The sequence below is a fragment of the Scyliorhinus torazame genome, chromosome 3 (genome assembly GCF_047496885.1).
Source record: "Scyliorhinus torazame isolate Kashiwa2021f chromosome 3, sScyTor2.1, whole genome shotgun sequence".
NCBI classification, from domain to species: Eukaryota; Metazoa; Chordata; class Chondrichthyes; order Carcharhiniformes; family Scyliorhinidae; genus Scyliorhinus; species Scyliorhinus torazame.
The window spans coordinates 373,848,628-373,854,627 of record NC_092709.1 but is presented as its reverse complement, the minus strand read 5'-3'; positions in this window follow the sequence as shown (position 1 = coordinate 373,854,627).

Sequence of the window (6,000 nt, the reverse complement as noted above, 5' to 3'; positions counted from 1 at the left end):
CATCATTGAGGATGGGGATATTTGTGGGGCCTCCTCCTCCAGTGAGTTGTTTAATTGTCCACCACCATTCACGGCTGGATGTGGCAGGACGGCAGAGCTTAGATCTGGTGTGTTTGTTATCGGCCCAGTTCCTTCTGTATATTGCTGCTGATGCTGTTTCGCTGCAAGCTGTCCTGTGTTATAGCTGCACCAGGTTGACACCTCATTGCTGGTGTTGCTCATGACATGCTCTCCCGCACGCTTCACTGAACAAGAGCTTGGTGGTAATGGCAGATTGGAGGATATTCCAGGACATGGGTTTGATAACCTACTGTGCCCTTACACGAGGTCCTGCAGCAAGAGTTCTGGGAGTTCGGTAGAAAGTTAAAAAACAGGGACTGGCACGGTGGCGTAGTGGTTAGCACTGCTGTCTCACGGCACTGAGGTCCCGGGTTCAATCCTGGCCCCTGGTCACTGTCTGGGTGGAGTTTGCAAATTCTCCCCGTGTCTGCGTGGGTCTCACCCCCACAACCCAAAGATATGCAGGGTAGGTGGATTGGCCACGTTAAATTGCCCCTTAATTGGGGGAAAAAGATTGGGTACTCTAAATTTATTTTAAAAAGGAAGTTAAAAAACAGGAACTCTGGGGTTGTAATCTCAGGATTAACCCCTGTGCCCTATACCCCCAGAAACAAAAGGCAGTAAGGGGGGAAGTGTAAAGCAGAGAAGCCATAGTCAAAAATCAGAAAGGGCGACAGTACAAGGTACAGTGACTGAGGGGAGCTCAGTGAATAGGACCAGGAATACTAAAAGGAAGAAAACGGGAAGTAAAAACATTAATGGTAAGCGACGCGGCAGGTTGTTACAGGAAGATATGGGTTCAACGACAAGGAAAATTAGGAGAAACGTTAAGAGGAAATATAACTTAGGAGAGGTTACTGATCGAGGTGTTAAGATTCAGAACAGAGGTAAAAAAGCCAACATAAGTGAACTTTACCTGAATGCTCGTAGTATTCGTAATAAGGTAAATGAGTTGATGGCGCAAATCATCGTGAATGACTCTGATTTCGTGGCCATTACTGAAACATGGTGAGAGGATGGTCACGACTGGGAGTTAAATATCCGAGGGTATCAAACTATTCGGAAGGACAGAGTGGATGGTAAGGGAGGTGGTGTAGCTCTGTTATTTAAGGATGGCATCCGGGCAATAGCAAGGGATGACATCGGTGCTATGGAGGATTGGGGCAGCACGGTAGCATTGTGGATAGCACAATTGTTTCACAGCTCCATGGTCCCAAGTTCGATTCCAGCTTGGGTCACTGTCTGTGCGGAGTCTGCACATCCTCCCCGTGTGTGCGTGGGTTTCCTCCGGGTGCTCCGGTTTCCTCCCACAGTCCAAAGATGTGCAGGTTAGGTGGATTGGCCATTCTAAATTGCCCTTAGTGTCCAAAATTGCCCTTAGTGTTGGGTGGGGTTACTGGGTTATGGGGATAGGGTGGAGGTGTGGACCTGGGTATGGTGCTCTTTCCAAGAGCCGGTGCAGACTCGATGGGCTGAATGGCCTCCTTCTGCACTGTAAATTCTATGAAATCTATAAGGTTGAATCCATTTGGGTGGAAATCAGGAATAGTAAGGTGAAAAAGTCACTGATAGGAGTAGTCTGTAGGCCACCAAATAGTAACAATATGGTGGGGCAGGTAATAAACAAAGAAATAACTGATGCATGTAGAAATGGTACAGCAGTTATCATGGGGGATTTTAATCTACATGTCGATTGGTTTAACCAGGTTGGTCAAGGCAGCCTTGAGGAGGAGTTTATAGAATGTATCCACGATAGTTTCCTGGAACAGTATGTAGTGGAACCTACGAGGGAACAAACGGTCCTAGATCTGGTCCTGTGTAATGAGACAGGATTGATACAGGATTGATTCAGGATCTCATAGTTAGGGATCCTCTCAGAAGGAGCGATCACAATATGGTGGAATTTAAAATACAGATGGAGGGTGAGAAGATAAAATCAAACACTAGTGTTTTGTGCTTAAACAAAGATGATTACAATGGGATCAGGAAAGAGCTAGCTAAGGTAGACTGGGAGCAAAGATTTTATGGTTAAACAGTTGAGGAACAGCGGAGAACCTTCCAAGCGATTTTTCACAGTGCTCAGCAAAGGTTTTCCCAACAAAAAGGAAGGACGGTAGAAAGAGGGAAAATCGACCGTGGATATCTAAGGAAATAAGGGAGAGTATCAATTTGAAGGAAAAAGCATACAAAGTAGCAAAGATTAGTGGGAGACTAGAGGACTGGGAAATCTTTATGGGGCAACAGAAAGGTACTAAAAAAGCTATAAAGAAGAGTAAGATAGATTATGAGAGTAAACTTGCTCAGAATATAAAAACAGAAAGTAAAAGTTTCTACAAATATATAAAACAAAAAAGAGTGGCTAAGGTAAATATTGGTCCTTTAGAGGGTGAGAAGGGAGATTTAATAATGGGAGATGAGGAAATGGCTGAGGAACTGAACAGGTTTTTTGGGTCAGTCTTCACAGTGGAAGACACAATAACATGCCAGTGACTGATGGAAATGAGGCTGTGACAGGTGAGGACCTTGAGATGATTGTTATCACTAAGGAGGTGGTGATGGGCAAGCTAATGGGGCTAAAGGTAGACAAGTCTCCTGGACCTGATGGAATGCATCCCAGAGTGCGAAAAGAGATGGCTAGGGAAATTGCAAATGCACCAGTGATAATTTACCAAAATTCACTAGGCTCTGGGGTGGTCCCGGCGGATTGGAAATTAGCAAACGTGACACTGTTTAAAAAAGGGGGTAGGCAGAAAGTGGGTAATTATAGGCCAGTTAGCTTAACTTCGGTAGTAGGGAAGATGCTGGAATCTATCATCAAGGAAGAAATAGCGAGGCATCTGGATGGAAATTGTCCCATTGGGCAGGCGCAGTATGGGTTCATAAAGGGCAGGTCGTGCCGAACTAATTTCGTGGAATTTTTTGAGGACATTACCAGTGCGGTAGATAACGGGGTGCCAATGGATGTAGTATATCTGGCTTTCCAGAAAGCTTTTGAAAAGGTGCCACACAAAAGGTTGCTGCATAAGATAAAGATGCATGGCATTAAGGGTAAAGTAGTAGCATGGATAGAGGATTGCTTAATTAATAGAAAGCAAAGAGTGGGGATTAATGGATGTTTCTCTGGTTGGCAATCAGTAGCTAGTGGTGTCCCTCAGGGATCAGTGTTGGGCCCACAACTGTTCACAATTTACATAGATGATTTGGAGTTGGGGACCAAGGGCAATGTGTCCAGGTTTGCAGACGACACTGAGATAAGTGGTAAAGCAAAAAGTGCAGAGGATACTGGAAGTCTGCAGAGGGATTTGGATAGGCTAAGTGAATGGGCTAGGGTCTGGCAGATGGAATACAATGTTTGACAAATGTGAGGTTATCCATTTTGGTAGGAATAACAGAAAAAGGGATTTATTATTTAAATGATAAAATATTAAAACATGCTGCTGCACAGAGAGACCTGGGTGTGCTAGTGCATGCTTCGCAAAAAGTTGGTTTAAGGTGCAACAGGTGATTAAGAAGGCAAATGGAATTTTGTCCTTCATTGCTAGAGGGATGGAGTTTAAAACTAGGGAGGCTATGCTGCAATTGTATAAGGTTTTAGTGAGGCCACACCTGGAGTATTGTGTCCAGTTTTGGTCTCCTTACCTGAGATAGGGTGTACTGGTGCTGGAGGGTGTGCAGAGGAGATTCACTAGGTTAATCCAAGAGCTGAAGGCGTTGGATTACGAGGAGAGATTGAGTAGACTGGGACGGTACTCGTTGGAATTTAGAAGGATGCGGGGGGATCTTATAGAAACATCTAAAATTATGAAGGGAATAGATAGGATAGATGCGGGCAGGTTGTTTCCACTGGTGGGTGAAAGCAGAACTAGGGGGCATAGCCTCAAAATAAGGGGAAGTAGATTTAGGACTGAGCTTAGGAGGAACTTCTTCACCCAAAGGGTTGTGAATCTATGGAATTCGCTGCCCAGTGAAGCAGTTGAGGCTCATAGAACATAAAACATTACAGCGCAGTACAGGCCCTTCGGCCCTCGATGTTGCTCCTTCATTAAATATTTTTAAGATATTGATAGATAGTTTTTTGAAGAATAAAGGGATTAAGGGTTGTGGTGTTCGGGTGGGAAAGTGGAGCTGAGTCCACAAAAGATCAGCCATGATCTCATTGAATGGCGGGGCAGGCTCGAGGGGCCAGATGGCCTACTCCTGCTCCTAGTTCTTATGTTCTTATGTTTATGAAATTGGAAAGAAACATAAGCAAGGAGTCAGGAAGGCTAAAAGGGTTAAGAAAAGTAATTGGCAAACAGGATTAAGGAAAATCCCACGGCCTTTTATCCGTATATATAAAGCAAGAGGGTAGGCAGGGAAAGGGTTGGCCCACCGAAGGACATGGGAAGGAATCTATGTGTGGAGCCAGAGGAAATGGGTGACACACAAAATGAATATTTTGCATCAGTGTTCACCAAAGAGAAGGACTTGGTGGATGATGAGTCTGGGGAAGGGTGTGTAGATAGTCTGGGTCACAATGAGATCAAAAACTAGGAGGTGTTGGGGATCTTCAAAAACACTAAGGTAGATAAGTCCCCAGGGCCTGATGGGATATCCTGCAGAATACTGAGAGAGGCAAGGGAGGAAATTGCTGAGGCCTTGAGAGGAATCTTTGGAACCTCCCTGTCGCCATTGAGGATACAGAGGACTGGAGAATAGCCAATGATGTTCCTTTGTTTACGAAAGGTAGTTTACAGGAGATGTGCGAGGGCGGTTTTTTACACAGAGGGTGGTGGGAGCCTGGAACTCGCTGCTGGGGAAGAACAAAGAACAAGACAGCACAGGAACAGGCCCTTCAGCCCTCCAAGCCTGTGCCGATCACGTGTCCTATCTAGATCAAACGCCTGTATCTTTCTATACCCCGTCTGTTCATGTGCCTATCCAGATAAGTCTTCAAGGTCGCTACGTGTCTGCGTCAACCACCTCACTTGGCAGTGAATTCCACGTCACCACAATCCTCTGTGTAAAAACCTTCCCCTGCACATCTCCACTGAACCTTTCCCCCCTCACCTTGATCTTTTGACCCCTTGTAATTGTCATTTCCACCTTGGGAAAAAGCCTCCAACTGTTCACCCTCTCTATACCCCTCATAATTTGATAAACTTCTATCAGGATTTTATAAACTTCTATCAGGTAGTGGAAGCAGATACGATAGTGACTTTTAAGGGGCGTCTCGGCAAATACATGAATTGGATGGGAACAGAATGGTCCCGGAATGGTTCGGGGTTTTAGTTCAGATTGGCAGTGTGGTCAGTGCAGGTTTGGAGGGCCGAAGGGCCTGTTCCTGTGCAGTGCTGGTCTATGTTCTTTGTTCTTTTGTATATCCAGATTCTCTGGGATATTTTACATTTTATGCCTTTGTACCAAATTGAATAACCTTACACTTCCCCATGTTATATTCCATCTGCCATCTTGTCATTTATTCATTTTACCTGCCTATATCTATTTGCATTCTTGATGTTTCCTCCTCATAGCTTACATTTCTACCTAATTTTACATCATCAGCAAACTTAGATGCATTTCTCTGGGTCTCTTCATCAAAGTCATGAATAAAGCAGTGAAAAGATAAGGTTGCAGAATTGTTTCTGCCGCACTCCACTAGTTGCAGCTTGTCAACTTGAAAATGCCCGTTTGTTTTTTTGGAAGCCAGGTACACGATCTCAACTCGGTCTCCTTGAGCTAACTACTCATTAGATCTTCAAAACATGCTAATGAATTTGTCAAACCCAATTTGCCTTTCATTAAACCATGGCTTTCTCTGAGCATGCTTTGATTTTCTAACTGTGTTAAGAGGATTTCCTCATTAATTGATTCTGAATTTTTGGATGTCAGGGTAAGTTCACTATTTTCTCGGTCCCTTCTTCTTGAATAATGGTGTAACACTTCTAGATACATAGATAC